This window comes from Chanodichthys erythropterus, chromosome 23, assembly GCF_024489055.1.
Source record: "Chanodichthys erythropterus isolate Z2021 chromosome 23, ASM2448905v1, whole genome shotgun sequence".
In the NCBI taxonomy this organism is placed as follows: Eukaryota; Metazoa; Chordata; class Actinopteri; order Cypriniformes; family Xenocyprididae; genus Chanodichthys; species Chanodichthys erythropterus.
Genome location: NC_090243.1, coordinates 14248855 through 14269688, shown reverse-complemented (window position 1 = coordinate 14269688; position 20834 = coordinate 14248855).

Below are 20834 nucleotides of genomic sequence, written 5' to 3'. Positions count from 1 at the left end.
ATGCTTTATTGTGCATCATTATGAAATCTCTGGGTGAGATATCATAATGGACCTAAGCAGAGGCAAAATTTCCAATTTTCTGTCTCCTTCTGCAACAAACCCTTTCCACATGAACAGTTCTATAAGAGTGTTTCTTGGCATCATGCTGATGCAAAAGACCAGATTTGAAAAACAAACCAGCGTCACATGCAATAAAACCTTAATGTGAAAATGTATATTTCCATTCAATATTTCATAGTCTCCTTCAAGTCTGAAGGCTTAAACCACTATTCACACGGGCCCAAAAGTGTCTTTTCTTTGCCTAAAACAAGGGTTTTCAACTCCCCCTTCAGCATTCCTTCATTTCACCGCTTTCTCGCTCTGTGCCGTTATTGAGTCTCTGTTGGATGGTCGTACTGTGATGGACGTCCTGTCTTGCCTTGTCTGATGAAGACAATCCTCTAGCCTTTTTCAAAGTTGGGCTCCGGATGCTGCAATTCATCACAGGCCAGACGGCAGCGTTGCTCCACGCTGCTTTTATTTTGCACACTTAAATCGAAACACTCGTGTTCTCGATCTACCTTTATAAACAAAAATGACACAATAAATCAGAGCAGGGACCCAGACCAAATCAATACCTCGTCTGGAGCGTGAATCATGTGCTCCAGACATCTGTATCCACCCGCCATTACGCTGGCACGGGGAGGGAGGTGTTCTTCTCCACTGGCCTTTTGTTTTCCATATAAATGCTTCTTGCCTAGAATAAAACCTTTGGTGAGGAGATGTACACCTGATGTCTTGATGTAGAACAGAGTTACATGTCGGTTAGCTCATTTACCACTTTTTAATAATGTTCTTTTCAGTGCTAAACACATACCTGAAATATACCACTGATTAATAAAGTCCTTCCGAAGCGAAGCGATGCACTTGTGTAAAAAAAAAATATCCATACTTAAGTTATGAAGTAAAATATCTAGCTTCCACCAGACCGACTTCCGTATTCAACTTACGAAGAAAGTGTAAAACTCTCAGAGTTTAAAAAGCTTACGTTACATCCTACGCCTTCTCTATTCAACTTACGAAAAAAACTTAACCGACGTGACGCCAGTTTACACTTTCTTTGTAAATTGAATATGGAAGCTAGATATTTTACTTCATAACTTCCCAGACAGCAACATAGTGTGGCCCAGATCCGATCCACATCTGATACATGCGGACCAGATGTGGGCTGGAACTGGGCTGACACTACATTGCTGTCAGGGTTGTTAAATATGGATATTTTTTTTTACATTTTCGTCGACGTTTTAGTGTATTCTGACTAGCATTTTTTATTCTGACTAGCATTTGACTTCAAGCTCAAGTTGACTTGTACGTATATGTCAGATGTAATATAATGTATGTTGTATACATATATATAATAAATATACACAATATACATATTATCAAAGTCCCTTTAAGACAAGTCATTTCACTCGGCGGCCATCTTTGAAACGCCTCTCGGGCATCCTGGGCATCATGCAATCTCTTTGAATGGGGAAACATCAAATTCTCAAACTGTTCGCCAACCTTACAATTAAATTTCATATTTGAAATCAATGAAATCTAACAACAACCGGCTCATAAATTTAGTTTCTAAACGCTCGAATCATGACAAAAAAACTGCATTTTTCAGGCTGGATCAAGCTAATGCGCATGCGCAGACCTAAATGCGCATCTCTTTGGAGGCGCGCGTCTGACTGTTTCTATAGAAACCGGTGATTCTAACGGCCGCTGAAGTGACGTGAAGACTTTACCAGTCGGTGATTGGCTCTTATTTAGAAGGCGGGACTTATTCTGCCATATTGCGCGTTACACTTTCTCCCATTCAAAACAATACGAGTGACACAATTGACAATTGTCATTGACGAACTTAAAACAGTTAATGAATGTTTTCCTGTAAAATGTTATTTTTCTTCCATTTAAAAAGTCAAAACCATTCAAACTTATTTAACCTTCTCCCCTGATCACTCTTTTTGTTTAACTGATAATGTTGTGTAAATGTATGGCTCTCGTCGTAGTTGCAGCAGAACTCAGTTTGCCTTCCTTTTAATGGAGATACAGTCGAGTGCCTGCTGTTGTGATATTGTATTCCATTTACTAAGTTCACTGCTTGATCATCTGTGCGAGTCTAACTGCTAATCTATAATCGCTGCAGTCAGGCAAGTCTGCTGTTAAAGGGCCAGGCCATCTCAATACATCACCTGCTCTCATAATCTAAGCGTGCGTCAACCCTGTTGCCCCTGGAGGTGTGACATCTAATTCAGCTTGGGTCCTCTGATAATGACAGTATCGATTTAGATTGTATGTGGGTTTTTTCTCTCTTCAGCAGACGTGCTTTTCTTTTTATGCTATGGTTACTTTCAAGATGTTACTTACTCGGCCTAGTGGGACTGTGCCTGTGGGATTGTCATGTGGCAGTATCTGGACAATTACGTCTGTTTAGCTTCTGTTTGTTCTGCATTTGCCTGGAGTCAGATAAGGAGCTTTGTGTGGTACAGGGGGATTTCAGTGCTTTTTCAAAAACACATTCCTCAGCAATCCAGCAGATTATTGTATAGCCTATAGATTGTCCAGCATTCTGTGTTCTGTTTAATGATTTAGTAGAGACTTAAAATAGCAAGCTTATTGAATATACTCTGTGTTTAGGTACTTAATCATTATTTTCATTGAATGAATTTCTGTAGAAATTGTTTCTAACACCAATATTTCCCTACTAACATAAACATGTGACCCTGGACCAGTCATAAGGGTCATTTTTTTTTAAATTGAGATTTATACATCTGAATAAATAATATTTCCATTGATGTATGGTTTGTTAGGATAGGACAATATTTGGCCGAGATACAACTATTTGAAAATCTGGAATCTGAGGGTGCAAAAAAAAAAAAAAAAATCTAAATATTGAGAAAATCACCTTTAAAGTTGTCCAAATGAAGTCCTTAGCAATGGATATCCACTCACTTTTTGATATATTTACGGTAGAAAATTTAAAAAAATCTTCATGGAACATGATCTTTACTTAATATCCTAATGATTTTTGGCATAAAAGAAAAATCGATCATATTGACCCATACTATGTATGGTTGGTTATTGCGACAAATATACCCATGCAACTTATGATTAGTTTTGTGGTCCAGGGTCACATTCTAACATATAGTAATCATTTCAATTATTGTATTCAATATTGTTTACAAAAAACCACATTCAGTGCCACAAAAATTAAAATTGTTGTATTGCATGTGACAAATATTCTCACGTAAATTATATTCAGTGTGACAAAACTGTATACATTGTGTTCAGCGCAACAAAAATATCCATATATATTTTTTTGTAGCTTGTTGCATTCAATGCACCAACAAACATTTTTTTCACATAAATTGGTGCATTCAATTAACTCTTTCTCCACCATTGATGGAATTTTCCAGCAATTCATGTTTTCATTGTTATCATTAGGGGCACTATTATGCATTTTCTGAAAGCGTACAGAATCTGGATCCAAAAACAAGTGAAGAAGCAGAAACAAGCGATAGAAGCATTGCTTACACATGTAAAATAAAGCGATCATCAACACTAAACAGCATATAAATCAAAACTGCCTAATGTTACGGAATGAAAGTCAACCAATGAAGAGGCAATGTCTGCACGAGTTTTGGTGGCGTTGATGGATTCGATCTACTTGATCTATTTTTTGATCATCACTCTGAATCTGATCCGGATGTGATTTTCTCAACTTTTTGCTCAAAATATTTTTTAATGAAACTCAACCACATTTAAATGTTGGTAAAAAGAATGCATTAAGCTAGATTTTTTTGTTTGTTTGTTTGTTTAAAAGCAGAGGCTCTGTTCTTTCTTGCTGATATATTGCATATATTGCATGAATGTTTTGTGAAAATTATCAAAAATGCTGGCGTTAACTGGCAACTTTAAAAAAAAAAGATGTGTATTTAATGCAACAAGAAAGAAATCATATATAAATTGTTGCATTCAATACACTAACAAATGTGAAAATTGGTGCATTTAATGCAACAAAAATCTAATTGTCATATTCAATGCTACAAAAAGCATTCATATACAAATTGTTGCATTCAGTGCACTAACAAACATTCTTACATTAATTTCAACAAAATTTAAATTCATGTGTTCAACACAACAAATTATATTCATATGTAAATTGTTGCATTCAGTGCACCAACAAACATTCTGTGTAAATTGATGCATTCAATTCAACAAATTAAATTGATGCAACAAAGAATATTGGTCACACTTTATATTAGGTGTGTTTAACTATTATGTACTTACATAAATAAAAAAGTACAATCAGGTTTTGGCATTAACACCCACGACATGCGGGTGAATTTCAGTCACTCCTACTAGCAATTTTGGCAAGTTTATAATTTTATATATAATATACATCTACATTTTTCAACTGAAGTCTTTTAAAAAGGCATCTGAAATAAACAACTAAGTGCAATGTAGTGTTGTCAAAAATATAGATTTTTCAATACATGTTGATATTAAAATGCTTCCAATACTCATTTTCCGCAGAATAGACACACAAACCCGCCTTCCCTCACTCACTAGTTTCATTTGCACCTGATGACTATTTTAGGGTGGGATTGCGCATAATTTTGCTCAATCTTGCAGATTTGTGTTCACACTCAAAGTGCACGCACATTTAAAGTTGCTTCTCGGTACTAAATTGAGTCCTTTTTCGCTGCTTATTACACTTAAACAGTCAAATACGCACAAAATAGTTAAAATGCCGGTCTTGGAGAGCAAAATTTTTTATCTAATTTATTACATACTCTGTGATTAATTATTCTAAGTTAATCACATACATAATTTTTGCTGTTACAGTATTAAATATTTCAATTCAAATGAATCAATGCAGGGTTTTTCCTGGGTCAAAAATGGCCTTCGGTGGTGACAGACATGGTCATCCACACAAACAGTAAAAAGTGCCCTACCCACATGATCTGCGAGCCCGATACTGATAATAAAGTACCCGTCACTCTCACTGTAATTCTTTCTTGGGATTTTATAGCTTTGTAAGAGTAAAGTAGCATTTAGAAGTTATATTAACTAATAATATAATTTTCTACCATATACAATTGAACGCACCTAGCTAACAACAACTTGCTTTGTTCTGTTTTCAACTCACTCCAGTCTAAACTAACTGATTTTATAGGTAGGCCTAATTTACTACACATTGTCATTTAAATAACCTGAAAATATTGTGGATTATTAAGACTAATTTTACTAATCACTCTTTTTAAATGGGGTTAGCACACTTATGTTCTCATTTCAGAGTTGTTCGAGTAAATGATTCATTATAGACCGTGTGGACAGATCAGTTGTTGTCATGATTCATTAAAATGAATCTGTTCAAATGAGTCATTAGGTCGCGAATTGGACATTAGCGGACGTTGACGCGTTGCGTGCGAATCGCGACTGTTATTAGGACATCGCAAAAGATTTGTCAACACAGAAAACACTTCACCACTGAATAGGATTTTCCAGGTTTACTGAAAGTGTGGTTTATGTCAGCTGCACGTGCAGGGCGCCTGTCAGAGAAGATGGGGTGACGTTCTTTTGAGCACTATTCACACCCAACGGTTATTCAGGAAAAACATTCTCAGAATTCGCCTCGTGAAACATGGATTCGGTCTTACGAACTTTTATCATTGTGTCAGTTGATTTAGATTATTATGTATGAGGTAGAGAGAGTGCAAAGACGGTGCTTACTTTCTCGCGCGCACGAGGGAGGAGCTCTGCTCGTTCTGTCCATCAGCGCAACAGTCGTCTCCCTCCTTCATTTTACAGTCGACTGGTGGCTAGAACGGCTCCAGGTTCAAAGGTCAATACACAATGGATTAATCGGCGTTATTTTTTTACGCATTATTATTATTATTCTCAGATTAATTCATCGAAATTAACGCATTATTTTGATAGCCCTAGTTAACTGAACGTGAACAGTTGAGAAAGAAAATGCATGTGTAACAGTATAATGGATCCATGCGTCAGGTCTTAAAGTGACAGCATCCTAATATTCCAGCAACCAAATTATGAGATAATATTAAAAATATCTATATGTCAGTTTTCCCCCATGGTATTGATTATGGCCAGTGAAAATGCTGAGTGGCTAATGAGCAAAAAAGTTAGTCAAACCCTGAGTACAATGCACTTATAGTGTATTACAAAACACTTTCAGCTACTGAGGTGGGATAGGGACAGGTTTAGTGGCATGGGCGGCTTAAAAGGAAAGGGTCAACAACATAATTATAGCTGTAATTACAGAAAAAACCCTTTTACAAACTATTTGCACAGAAATTAGGCCAGTTTCATGAATGAGTCCATTTGTAAGTCAAAGTCCTTGTGTCACTCACCTTAATGAACTGTGATATCTGCCTCTCCATCAGTGTAGACTCTAAGTGAAGCTCATCTCTGTCCTCTGAGACAGTTTTGATCGTCATCTCAAGCTTCTGACTCCAGGCCATCAAGTGTCTGAGTTAATGCGTGTATTTCCACTGCAAAAGGTGAAAATCTTGTAATCACTCCCCTTAAGCCTGCAATTAGATCCCCACTTAGTCAGTGGCACTCTTATCGTTTGTCCTCCCATTTCGGAGCAGACACGCTCTGCCCTCTTTGTAAGCACCGGCCCATCGGCTAATGTCTATACATATAGAGGATGTTTCTGTGGCACAGCGGGGTCTCGGCCATCTTCAACCCGACACGCTACGCCGAGAAGGGCGGTGACGTCGCGCATGCTAATGTTTCGAGAAGGCCTCAGCCGCCGGGTTTGTCTCCCCCTCCTCGCGCCCCATATCGCTATCTTCCTCCATCTCCCAGAGCCCCCCTCCCCTCCTTTCCCGTGGTCAGAGAGGAAGCAGGTGGAGAGGTCAGAGCACTAATGAGATGCTCAGGGAGAGAACGACAGGAGTGTGCATGTGTAAATAATCTCTTAATTACAGGGAGATGCACATTGAATAGGAAACCCTTTGCTGCGATATCTTCATTTTCTTCCTTCAACCCCTCCACCCTACCTCAGCCATCCTCCGGTTTGCACCAGGTTCACAAAATCACAAAGAGCCATTTATGCAGACATTAAAGCAAACTCTGCAAGATTGCTGTATAAAAAGGTAATTTGCGATATTAAACTAGCTTTTATCTATATGCAAATTCCCCTCCCCACACACATTTAAATACTTATGCAGAGATTCAGAGGGGGGCTGTGTTTTTCTATGCAAGCACATAACTTAGTTAGGCTTGTGGTGGAAATGAGTGGCTATTTATTTATTTAATACTTACAATAGTTTATGTACTCCAATTAAAATTGTAAGCTGAACTATGAGATCTAACATGAAGATTATTGCAGACTATTATTTTTCACCGGGTTCATTTTTCGCCCAAGGGCTGTCCCAGAATCATGTCCGTATCGGGGGTTGAGCTCATTTTTAAGGTCTCCCTCCAGCTTGTCCATTGACATTGATAGTTCTAGCTCAAGTTTAGGACGTTATCGGATTCACTGTTGTCGAGAGCGACATTGAGAATGAAGGGGAAAGGCAATCGGAAATATCAAATAGAATTGTGGTCAGGTTATACAATGTCATTTTTTATTAAAGTTACCTGGCGAACTCATGTTCCTGGTGTCTCATTTATAGAATGTTGTCCTACATTTGACCTAAGATCATTTCTCAAATGTGCGTATGTGTGATTCAGAGAAAACAAATGTATGCATAAAAAACGTGCGTACGCCTCTCTTCCAGATGTGAAATCTATTACTGCATTATAGGCTATTTTATAGCTGAAATAATATACAAGTGTCGAACCAAAGCATGCATACTAAATAATTGAACTTTAATGTTGTGTAATTATGCCAACATGGTTTTATGATTATTATTGCTGCTTAGATGTCCAAACACCTGCAGTACTCTGACTGCCACAAGGAAAGCCTGACGTGGCGCTAAGCACTTTTCCACGTCAAAGACCATTATTATAAATCTGAACGCTGGTGTGAATTTTAGTGTACTCCAAGATCAAATCTGTGTGTACGCACATTTTATAAATGAGGCCCCTGGTCTTGGTGTGTATGTGATTCCAAAGAGAAAAACTTCTGCTTCTGTTCTTTGCTAAATATCCTAATCATTGTTAAAATGTATTCATTAGTTCAATTAACTCATTATTTCTGCCTTAAATGAATATATTGCTTAAAATAAGACATCGTTAGCTAACTGTGTGATTAATACATGGGTCATTGACGAATAAGTGTAAAAAACCTAGTATAGATATAATTAATTAAAAAACAAAATTAATTTTAGGTTTTATTAAGTGTTAACAATGAGATTATGTGGCTTTTATAATCAATTAACTCTGCTTTAGTCATTTTTTACAAGATGGACAAAATTTGTCACCAAAAAATGTCACTTTTGGATATACCGAATGACGATATTTTCAAACAATGTTAACAGGCTGATATCTAGCTAGCTAGCAAAAGGACAATCAAACATTTTATATAAATATACATTTTTAAATATTACAATATTTTCCATGTTTTATATCAGTTGTACCAAATGACCTGATGTTTTGGAACATGCGTATGAGCAAGGGAAAATATGAATTTTTCAAATAGTGAAGAGAAAGTTAGTTACTTTGCTTCACAACCATGTGGTCTGAATGATGTCACATCCTGTCACATGATATTGGTCCAAAATGGACCTTACGTACTTTGGATGTCATATCTTTGTTTTTTATTATTATTAAGAAATGACCCGTCACGTCTGTGACCCATATGTACATTTCTGAAAATACGTAATTTGGACACAGTTACCTCTGATAAAAAAATTACTCTAAATTGTAATGTTGACATGCATTTTCTGTAAAACTACTTTTATGTATTGTGGAAAGCGCTATACAAATAAACGTGAATTGAATTGAATCTTTCTCTGCTCTATTCTGTTATGCAACAGTTATTTTTTATGATTCAATCAATTCCCAATAACTAAAATTCCTCACTGTATATCTATAGTCTCTAGTGAAACTGAATATTTAAAGACGGTGCACTCCTATTAATTATGAATGGGGGTATGGCAATGTGCAATATGGTGGAATACGTCCAATCTTCTAAATAAAACAGCCAATCGCCAATGACTTTGTCACAATTTGAGCCTGATGAATCTTGGCTTTGTCATCCTGGAATATGGACATGATGTGTCTTCCTACATGGTTGTTTAAGAAATGAAAAGCTACACACTCCATCAGTTAGGGTTAAAAGAACTGTTATATATATATATGTATATCAATTACATATAAATTATCACTTGCCATTAATGCACAGTTGATAAGTTTCTACTATAATGAATTATAACAGTTGGATGTAAAGTTTCCACGTCCCACTGTGCCCTTCAGTGTTAATTAGCTGATATCAATGTGCAACGAGAACTTTCTTCTGCTTGTGTGGTGTAATTCAATAACCTCTTTGTTCTTTTTAAAGAGGCAATTCACGTAGGTAGTTCTGTAAATTTAGAGTCTTAAAACTAATTCTTGTTCAAATCCCCTCCAGACGTTAGTTTAAAACCTCCTGTATCTTTCCCATCTCCGTGTCCTGTAGTTTAATCATACAGCAGGTCCAGGAGGAAAACCTCTACAGATTTCTGTTATGAGTGGACACCAAAAACACAAATCACACAACCTTAAGCTTTCTCTGCAGAATTACATGTCTGAACACAAGAAGAGAGGAATCCTGTAGGTGCATAACTAAAACCCTTCCAGCACCGCAATTTACTAAGGGTCAATATGGGTCCAGACACAAAGCTGTGAATTTTCTTTTCTCATCTGTTTGACTTTAGTCCCGGTAGCAGAAAGCAGAAGCACTACTCTTGTTGCTCAAGGTAAAACGTCTGAGACAGACAACAGTCAGACTTAACACCCTATTACCATATACGAGTAAAGCTTCTAACTCTAAATATGCAGACATCACATCATGCCGTCTGTTTGCTCTTGGCAGGAGAGCAAGAGTTTGTTTTTGTTTCTTCAAAATCACGCCTGTTAGATAATACATAATGTGGTCTGGAATATTGGGGTCACTGATTCATATTTTATTCACCCTATATTTGACAGCAACACATAAACAAAAGTTGATCTCAGGAACAATCCTTCCCTTACAATAAAGGTCAATGTATTAACAATGTAGTAACTATACCAGGGAAAACACTATAATAATATACCATGGTATTTGAAGTATGGTACCTGCCATTGCATGTGAATAGGATAATCAAAGAGTACCATGGTATACATCAGAATCATGGTATTACTGGCTTAATAACTGTCAATAAAAGAAAACATTTTTTGGACCTTAGTTTCAGTTCAGTTTCATTCCAGTAATGTGAAGTAGAAACAATCAATAGATTTATATATAAATATAGGTGATATTAGGGGTTGTTTTCACTGTTCACATATGCACATCTTAAAGGATTAGTTCACTTCTGAATGAAAATTTCCTGGTAATTTTCTCACCCACATGTCATCCAAGATGTTCATGTTTTTCTTTCTTCAGTTGAAAAGAAATTAAGGTTTCTGAGGAAAACATTCCGGGTTTTTTCTCCATATATGAAGGTCCAAATTACAGTTTCAGTGCAGCTTCAAAGGGCTCTACACGATCCCAGATGAGGAAAAAGGGTCTTATCTAGCAAAACAATTGGTCATTTTCTAAAAAAAATTAAACTGTATATACTTTTTAACCACAAATGCTCGTCTTGCACTGCTCTGCGATCCGCGCGCATGACGTAATCGTGCTGGACATGTCATGCGATCCAGTGGAGCACCGATCCAGTGTCTAAAATGTGCAAAGATTAATGTAAACACCCTTTAAAAAAAAAAAAAAGTAACAACAATATCGGATGATTTTGAAGTTGGAGGAGAAAATAAAATGAAGTTTTTTGCCCTACTGCGGTACTTCCGCCTACATCACATGTGAACTTTCAACATAATGCGAACGTTTTCCTCAAAAACCTTTCTTTTCGAAATACATGAACATCTTGGATGACATGGGGGTGAGTAATATTATCAGGAAATTTTCATTCAGAAGTGAACTAACCTGATAACTTACTAACCCCCATGTCATCCAAGATGTTCATGTCTTTCTTTCATCAGTCGAAAAGAAATTAAGGTTTTTGAGGAAAACATTCCAGAATTTTTCTCCATATAGTGGATTTCAATGGCTACCAACAGGTTGAAGGTCCAAATGTCATTTTCAGTGCAGCTTCAAAGGGCTTTAAACGATACCAGACGAGGAATAAGGGTCTTATCTAGCGAAACAATCAGTCATTTTCGAAAAAAATACAACTGTATATGCTTTATAAACACAAAATATCGCCTTGAACGTACTTCCCGTTTCCGCATTCTTCAAAACGCTTACGCTGAATGTCCTATGCCTTCCCTATTCTACTTACGGAAAAAAGCAAAACTGGTGCCGCATTCATTCCGTAAGCAGAATAGGGAAGGCGTAGAACATTCAGCGTAAGCGTTTTGAAGAATGCGGAAACGGGAAGTACGTTCAAGGCGATATTTTGTGTTTATAAAGCATAAACGGTTGTATTTTTTTCGAAAATGACCAATCGTTTCGCTAGATAAGACCCTTATTCCTTCTCTGGTATTGTTTAAAGCCCTTTGAAGCTGCACTAAATCCACTATATGGAGAAAAATCCTGGAATGTTTTCCTCAAAAAACCTTAATTTCTTTTCGACTGATGAAAGAAAGACATGAACATCTTGGATGAAATGGGGGTGAGTAAATCATCAGGAAAAGTTTACTTAAAAGTGCACTAATCCTTTAATGTTTCCCCCCATTCACAGGTCACATACTTAAGGGTACATCTTCAACGCTGCAGCTAATAGGTGATTATGTTCATGATTCCTGCAAAGTGATTCATTTAATGAACAGATTATTGGCATGATGACATATGGCCGATGAGACTTGGCTTTCCTCTATGGACTCAGTCAGCATTGGAAATGACATCAATGCAGGAGCTGAGGTCACTTTTACTGATCTAATTTCCCTAAAGGATGCATTACTGAGCCAGCACAAGCTGAATGTCCTGCACGCTGAAGTTCCTCATGGCACTAGGGAACACATAAACAATATATTACAGTGGCTTCTTGAGTTGACATAAGGAACTTGTATATCGTATGTATACTGCAGCACACACACAATGTCCCCATTTGACTGGTTAGCTTCATTTGTTAGCCTGTGCTGCTAACTACATCATTATGCAAACAAAAAGCCTGTTTATCCATTGATGGCTAAGTAGGGTCTTGACAAAATTTAACTTTTTGCACGCTAGATATAAATCATAAAAATGTGATTTTGACATAAAATTGTGAAATAAGCAGTAATTTGTGGTCTGTCACATGGCGTTTGTGGTGAAAATATTTCCATAACCAACTAAACATGAAGCAGAGTTTGTGTACAGTATATGGTATCTTCCTCCAGGTATATTAAAACTCCTTGCACACAAGTGCCAGATCTCCAGTAAATCACTGGGGCATGACTCAGTCTATTTAAAGCCTCACTGGATAGGGGACAGTACATCTCCGAGAGCTTTATATTCTCCTGTGTATGTTTATTTGTCAGAAGAATAATAAGTCATATCTATAACTGGATCAATGGATTGGATGTTTAGATTACAGTGAATATTAGAGATATGAGATGTGTCTTATTGATTGTCTTATTCCCTAAAGAGACATATTTTCTCACTTACTATGTCAAGAACAAAAGTAAATGATAAACAGGTTGATACTTTATTAATACATAAAAATAAAGATTCTTTATAGTGGCTGCATCCACATTCATTGCTGTACAGTAAAATTAATTGCATACAGTACAACTGCACATTTTAGAGCTAATCAGCATCTTGACATGCCACTGTGAGGTGGAAGGATTATCTCAGCAAAGGAGAAGTGCTCACTAACACATATTTAGACAGATTTGTGAACAATATTTGAGAGAAATAGGCCTTTTGTGTAGAAAAAGTCTTAGATCTTTGAGTTCAGCTCATGAAAAATGGGGGCAAAAACAAAAGTGTTGCGTTTATAATTTTGTTCAGTGTATATTAATATGACTTCGATTGTGTTCATCAGAAAGAAGAAAGTCAAATACACCTAGGATGGCTTGAGGGTGAGTAAATCTTGGGGTGATCTTCACTTTAAAGTGAACTAATCCTTTAACTATAATAACCCTGGGTCATTTCACGCTTTTTTCTCCAAAAAATAAAAGACATCTACAATAGGAGTGTAACGATACAGCGATATGGATCGATGCATCGATCAAACGTCTAACGATACGATGCATCGATGCCACATTTATAATATCGACATGAGGTACCTTTATTTTGACACCCTTCACAACCTCACGTAACGTCCGCATTTCCGCCAAAGCGCGCATTTTCGTTTTCTCACCATACAGTCTGCCTGCGTGTCAGATTGCGAATGCGATGCAGCAAGAAAGCGTTTCTAGCAGAAAAGTTTGTGCCTGCTGTAGGACGCAAATCATGGGTTTGGAAACATTTTGTATTTCTAAAAGCAGATGGGCAGGCATAGAAGTCCCACGTTATTTGTAAACTTTGCCAGTTCCAGTTGAAATACTTGGGAAATACTATTACAAACTATTTTTACTATAAATACAATTTTTATTTATTTAAAAAAACCTGTAATTTTGTTTTTTTGTTGTTGTAAATGTCCAAATTGGGATAAAGGATGTGTAATAATAATAAAAAAAGAGATCAATAAAAAAGTTCATGTTATCAATTTTGGTTGTGGTTGTGAGTTAATAAAAATATAACTCATTGTATAAACCTGGCACATAATATCTAAATATCGATTAATCGATCAATTTGGCCCTGAATCGAATCGAATCGTATCGTGGAATTTTTTGAGGTATCGGCAAATATCGTATCGCTAGCTGACAGAATCGATATCATATCGTATCGTGATGAACTGTCCGATCTACACCCCTAATCTACAATAATATTACAAATACTTGTTGCTTGCAATGAGAATATATTGCTACTTTTGAATGGTTAATGAAAATTAAGATTATACTGACTGAATGGTGCAGTCACAACAACCACCAGCAGGGGATAACAGCTCATGCCAAACAGCCAAACTAGGATCCATTACATAAGACCGATGAATATTTTTGCAACTGAAGAAAACCAAAAACACCCTTACTGTAGACCAAGACTCAAAAAACAGAGGAAAGCAACTGCTGCAGACATAAGGAATTGTTGAATCCTGTACAAGTATTGATTGTTTCCAGCAGAAAGAGCCAGAGTGGAACTGGCACATATTCAGTTTGCTCCAGAGATCTAGAGATCTATGATACTCCGGGATTCTGGAAGCCCCTGCCGAGCGACTCCAGGCTCAGGGTTGTTTGCACACAGGGTAGGGAGGATAATCCCGAGAGTATTTTTCACCTCCTATAGGTTACGGATACAGCTCCCTGTGTCTCTCTCGATGCATCCAGCGGTGCAGACGGGATCACTGGAGTTAGTACGTGCTCCGAGTTTGAGGGTCATTGAATGCACAGCGGAGACCGTCTCCATCGGTCCACACAACATTGCGTTCCTCCCTGCGATGTGTCTTGCACTGATCTGTAATGGTACACGTCTCATTTATCTTTTACATGGACTGTCTACAACAGACACTCTTTTGCTTTAGCCAAGCTGTCAAAGTCCTGGAGTTACTAAATAAAACTGCACAGGATAATGAATGTATAACTAGATCTTTGTCTGTGCTAGTTATCTCCACAATGCCAGGGTGGTTGCTGCTGACTGGCCCAAAGAGTCAAAAGAGACCTTCAATTTAATTGAAAATCATGAAAGGGCGTAAACTTGAGGTCAGAAGCCCCTTGGGGGAAACTTCTGTCTAAGCAAATGTCATCTGATATTTGCAGAATATGTAAAACACATCTGATATCATTTTTATTTATTGTATTGTATTTTATTTTTGTATCTAATGTAAAATATTCAGTCAAGTATTTTATGTAAATACACTATAAAAAAGTAGGTTACCTGGTTCATTGAAATCAAAAATTTAAGTTAATACAATGAAAGTGATTGGTTTAATCAACAGAAACTCAAAATATTGTGTTATCTGACCCACATTCATTATTGAAGTTGCTTTGACAAAAAAAAAAAAAAAAATGTTAGAAACAAATACATCCGAATTGCACTATATCAGTCTATTAATTATAGCTATAATATTACATTAAATGATGAAAACTCCAGCATAACATAAAATAAAACAAAACATTTGTGACCATACAAATCTAAATGAATCAGTGAAGTTTAGATAAAGTCAAGATTAAAAAGAGCATAACCATTCAATAAATGTATGATTTAATGATGTCTTTTCCCCTTATATAGTATAATTAGTTGCTTAAATTATCAGGGAAATACTTGCAATCAATCTAACAACATGGATTCACTCTCACATTTAGCATCGCTTTTTCTTGCACTCTATTGGAAAGGTCCACCTGAGGCTAACAATAAAGTCTAATCTATGTCCATCCACCCCTCCACTCCCAGCCGACCCAAACTGCACCCATAAGCTTGTTTCGGCCTCTGCCGATACTCTGTCAAAAAGGTCCATTTGCTGTCTGAGGTAATCACTTCCATTAGCATTTATCAGCGTGTCCGTCCGGGGACCACTTTAGAGACATCTGCTTTCTCTAGCGCTCTAAAAGGCTGCCCGCTCCGCCCCGCAGGCCTCGCCGTGCGGACACCAGAGCGCCAGGGCTTTGCGCAACCATTAATTGATGTCTTTTAGGGTTTGCTAAGATATTAGCGGCTAAACCACCCTTTCTCCTGAAACAATCCTCCATTCCTGCTTCTTCCCTAAGGGTCGACTCGAGACTGAGGTGGGAGGGGTGTGGAAACCCGATTGCACTCCGGTATCACTCCAAACAGTATTCCCTTGGCCCGGCCACTCTCTTTGGGAAAAAAAAAACCAAGGCAATTGCCAAAATGTGGGAAATTCCAGAAGCATTTTAATGGAGCGTGGTGCCAAACCCTAGACAGGGACGGATGATGCCAGCTCTTATGAGGCTTGGTGGCACCGGGCACGTTTCCGAGCAGGGCCCACTGGCAGACTGGCAAAATTAAATTGCGGAATATAGGATGCCACTGACAACCTTCCAATGCCAGATGTCTTCTGCAGGACAGCTAAATGCCCTTCTCTATAAATGAAGAGTGATTTAGACCGGTTTTGCTTATAAATGTGTGTACATGTACTCTATAAAATAGAAATTCCAAAATAGCTCACATGCCATAGAACAGTGGTCACCAACCTTTTTAAGCCCAAGATCCCTGACCTCGACCTTTAGGAAAGACAAGATCTACTTGATAGAAAAAGACAGCCCAGATTGTATTTAGTATTTTTTTCGTGGCCAATTTAGATTCTGATTTATTTGTTTATTTTCACAAGCAAATTGGCCGATTCTCATACTGGTTGCAGATATTTATTATTATTATTATTATTATAAACAAAAATAGCCATTTCAAATTAGAGGGAACCACTGCTTTTTAATTACAATCCAAACAAAGATGCTATCACATTGCATGAGCAGTTTTTTTTTTTTTTGATTAATTGAGATTTAATTTCAAGATTTAAAGCAAAAACACAACGGTCTGACTTTACCTTTGTGAAATTATATGCTACACAAAAAAGCTTGAAACAAAAACAGCAGACTGAATGAGACGCAGATTCACTCTCTGACAGCAGGTGGCGCTTATGGAGCAGCAGTGATACAGTGTTTCCTTGGTTACCGCTGTGTAAACAGCTGAACTGCGCTAATAATTAGCTACTTTATTCGGAGGAAAATAAAATGCCATTACCATCGATTTTTTCCTTTTAGAGATGCATTCATATAACCCTTCACCCCTAATTCAATATTTATATTTTCTTCCTATATTTCGAGCATCGTGAACAGTAAGCTGCTCTGCCTGCTACAGAATTGTCTCCTCTTTGCGTCCGTCTTCAGCGTCTCTGGCCTCTTGTTTACGGCCGTTTACAGACTCGGACATGATGTGAGTTATCAGTGCCGGCCCTAGCCTCTTTGGCGCCCTAGGCAAGATTTTTTTTTTGCGCCCCCTTATATTGTGATTTATCCAAAGGGGGCGAATCTAGAAAATTATTTATAGGGTGGCAAAGGGGTGGCATGAGGTCTATGAGGGGTGGCAACACCAAAGCAAGCGCTCATGCATAGTTTTTGGAGATAGCCTTACATACACAATTGTGTTCACAAACATTGTATTACCAGAAATTATATATATACTGTTTTTAAATTGTTTTTTAAATTAATAAATAAAAAAATACACTATATGAAAAACTTCTAAATGAGTCTGAGCTTGTATCACTAAAGGAGATGAGCAGTTTTATTAAAATTACACAGGCTACTTCAATGGTTTAAATCACATTTTAGTGCAAGTTAAAGAGCAACAAAACAATTTTTGAGTTTCTGTTATTAACAGAGGTGGGAATGTGTGTGTTCACCCAGAACACCCTATCAACCACATACTCTAGCAACACCCCAGCAACTGCATAGCAAGAGCCTAGCAACCACCCAGAATCTCCTAGCAACCACCTAGCAACACTTTAGCAATCACCCAGAACATCTATAGTATTCTGGACTAACTGACCAAAGTTTTTACATTTTTTAAACAAGACTTAAAGTTGGGTTTATGACAAGCCAACATAAATTTGTCCTTCAAACTTTTCAGTCTCTATTGTTTTTCTTGATTGCTAATGCACAATTCATGAAACAATTCAACATTTTCTCACAACTAAACACAATATCAAAACTATACACCAACTTGCACAAACCTCAAACATCCAGGTCAAAATAAAATGTTTAAGTCAAAAACTTATTCTTGTCTGACAAAATCAAACTTTGGCATCAGATGACACACAAAACATAACAAATACACAGACTACTGCACTGCCTAGTGAACACTAGTGAGATCAAGTCATATAACATGGTAACAAAAATACCTCTTTTTCATTTTACTATTATAAATTGATCTTGCAGTAGATGAAAAGCATGAGAAAAATAAGTATGAACTTGGTATGCACCAAAATACAATATAGCTACTGTCAATTACAGTAAAAGTAAATTCAGCATCCTCTGCACATTTGGCTAAATTTCATTACAGTACAGTACTATAGCAGTGTATTGGTCTTCTGACACAAGACTATCCCTAGGCAATCATTTCTCTACGCTGCAACAAATACAGTATAGGCTACATATAACAAATGGCTACAAAGTGTGCTGTGTAAGTTTAAAACCCCTGTAAATTATTCATTCAGCTCTCTCAGATTTTGAATGGTGTGTCATCAGTTTTGCTACCTAATGTTGTCATTGTTAAACGTTTTGAGAAATGTGTCTGTTTTGATAACTGAATCACCTATAATGTGTTAGCAATCGAGAAAAGCTAAAATACGTTTAGATATTACCCCAACTCTGCTATTAGTTTCTGTGATCGGGATCTCCGTATTGATTTCATGTCATTGGTTCGTCGGATGGCAAAAATATCTTTATCCATGATGAAAGTGGAGCGGGCGGTTGCTGAATCAGCTCGCCAAAAAAAATACGAAAATCTCAGACATATTCGGATGGGACTACATTTCTCACAGGATTTCTAGCCGGGGAAGCAGTAATTTTCCGATTCACGTACAAATATGTGAAAAAAATCGTAAGTGAACTTGGCTGCGCTGTGTTTTTGACTCTCAAAGAATCGGTTCATAAGAGTCATTTGTTAATGAAGCACACTGGGCGCGCTGCGTGCGCGTGAAACCATCATGCACAGTTTATTGAAAGACGTGTTTTCTTGCCATTACTTTGCGTTACTCAATTTTTTTTAGTTATCATATTGAAGCGCCGCTCCAGTGCTTGAAACACTGCTTACATATTATATTCTATGATAATTTGGGGGTGGCAAAGCTTTTTCTTAGGGGGGCAGATGTCACCCCGTGCCACCCCGGTAGATCCGCCCCTGTCCACGCATCCGGCCTCTTTGGCGCCCCTAGCGAGATTGCGCCCTTAGCATTTGCCTATACTGCCTATATAACGGGCCGGCTCTGTGAGTTATTTACCTTTATCACTGTCCCAGTAGCTTCCGAAAATAACAGAAAATAAATACAAAAATGCAGTACAAAGACTGGAGAAATGTAATGTATTTTTGCACTCATATTTCTGTTGTTTTTTCACGAACTACTGGAACAGTGATAAAGATCGACCGGTCGATCGCGATCGACGGGTTGGCGACCACTGCCATAGAAGAACTATTTTGGGTTCTCCAAAGAACTTTTCAGTGAATGGTTCTTAAAACAACAATTTTTTTCAAGTGTGAAGAACCTTTTGTGCAAATGGATTTTGGATAGAACCACAGATGCCAATACAGTGTATAAGCAATGTTCCAAAACCTAGTAAGCATATTAAAATCTGAGAGCTTTCTGTCCCCCCATTGACAGCTGCGCAATTACCACTTTGACTCTTCAAAAAGTTCATAAATCCATATGAATCAAGCTGTTTAGTCCAAATTTTCTGAAGAGAAACCATCACTTTATATAATGAACAGATCAAATTTAACCATAGATCAGCGAACATAAAAAGAAACTCAACCGTACTTGCTTGACGTGCGAGAATGAACCTCATTGGTTTTTTTTGAAGCTCAAACTTGCTGTGTAACACAAGAATGAACCTCATTTGTTCTTGCACGTCAAGTGACAATGCTTGAGCTTCAGTTTACCATAACTGATGTGTGTGATGATGAATGTTTACATGTGAGTATAAGCCTATATTCAATCTGTTCATATAAAGCGAATGTGTCTCTTCAGAAAATTTGGACTAAACCACTCAATTCATATGGATTAGTTTTACGATCTCTTTATGAACTTTTTGAAGCGTCAAAGTGATAGTTGCATAGCTAGCTGTCAACAGAGGGACAGAAAGCATTCAGATTTCATTAAAATATCTTTATTTGTGTTTCAAAGATGAACGAAAATCTGATGACAATGATGACAGAATTTTCATTTTTGGGTGAACTAACCTTAATACTGGACTTAGTACTGATACCATCAATAAAAATAGTTCAGTCCAATCAAAAATAGACTATTTTACCCATAATTTGCGTGTGCTGTTTTATGCTTAGTGATGAATTGTGTCATTATTAGCAAAACTGCAACTTCAAACTTGAATTTCCTGTGTTGCGTGCAATGTTGGTGCCTATTGTTCAGTCACTTCAGGTTTCATCTTAGTTAGAATGCAATTCCTGTAAGGCTTTGGCAATAAAGAGAGTCTGAGGTAACTGCATACGCACTGTAAAACCGAACAGTGAAATTAATTCAATTAAATGAGTTTGTTTCACTCAAATAATAATGAAAGTTCATTGTACTTAATAGAAAAAAGTTGCATGAACTCAAAATTTCATTGTAGTAAGCTGAACTTAATATGATTGAGTTGAGCTGCAGCAGATTTCAAATTCCCAGCTTGCTTTGCATCAGAACATATAAATAACTGTTGAAATTAAGTGTTATTTTGTGTGTTTTTGCACGAGATTAACATATGGAGATATAAGTTAATGTTTAATGTTGTGTTATGATGGGATGCTGGTGACGACATTGCTAGTGAGAGACACCTGTGCACCACACTGGCCTTGATCCGCTTCCATGGCTCTCAGCCCCGCCCCACTTGTCACAAAAATTTTAAGTTATACCAACTTTAAAAAATGTGTTAGTTTACTTAAATGTTTTGAGGTAATACAT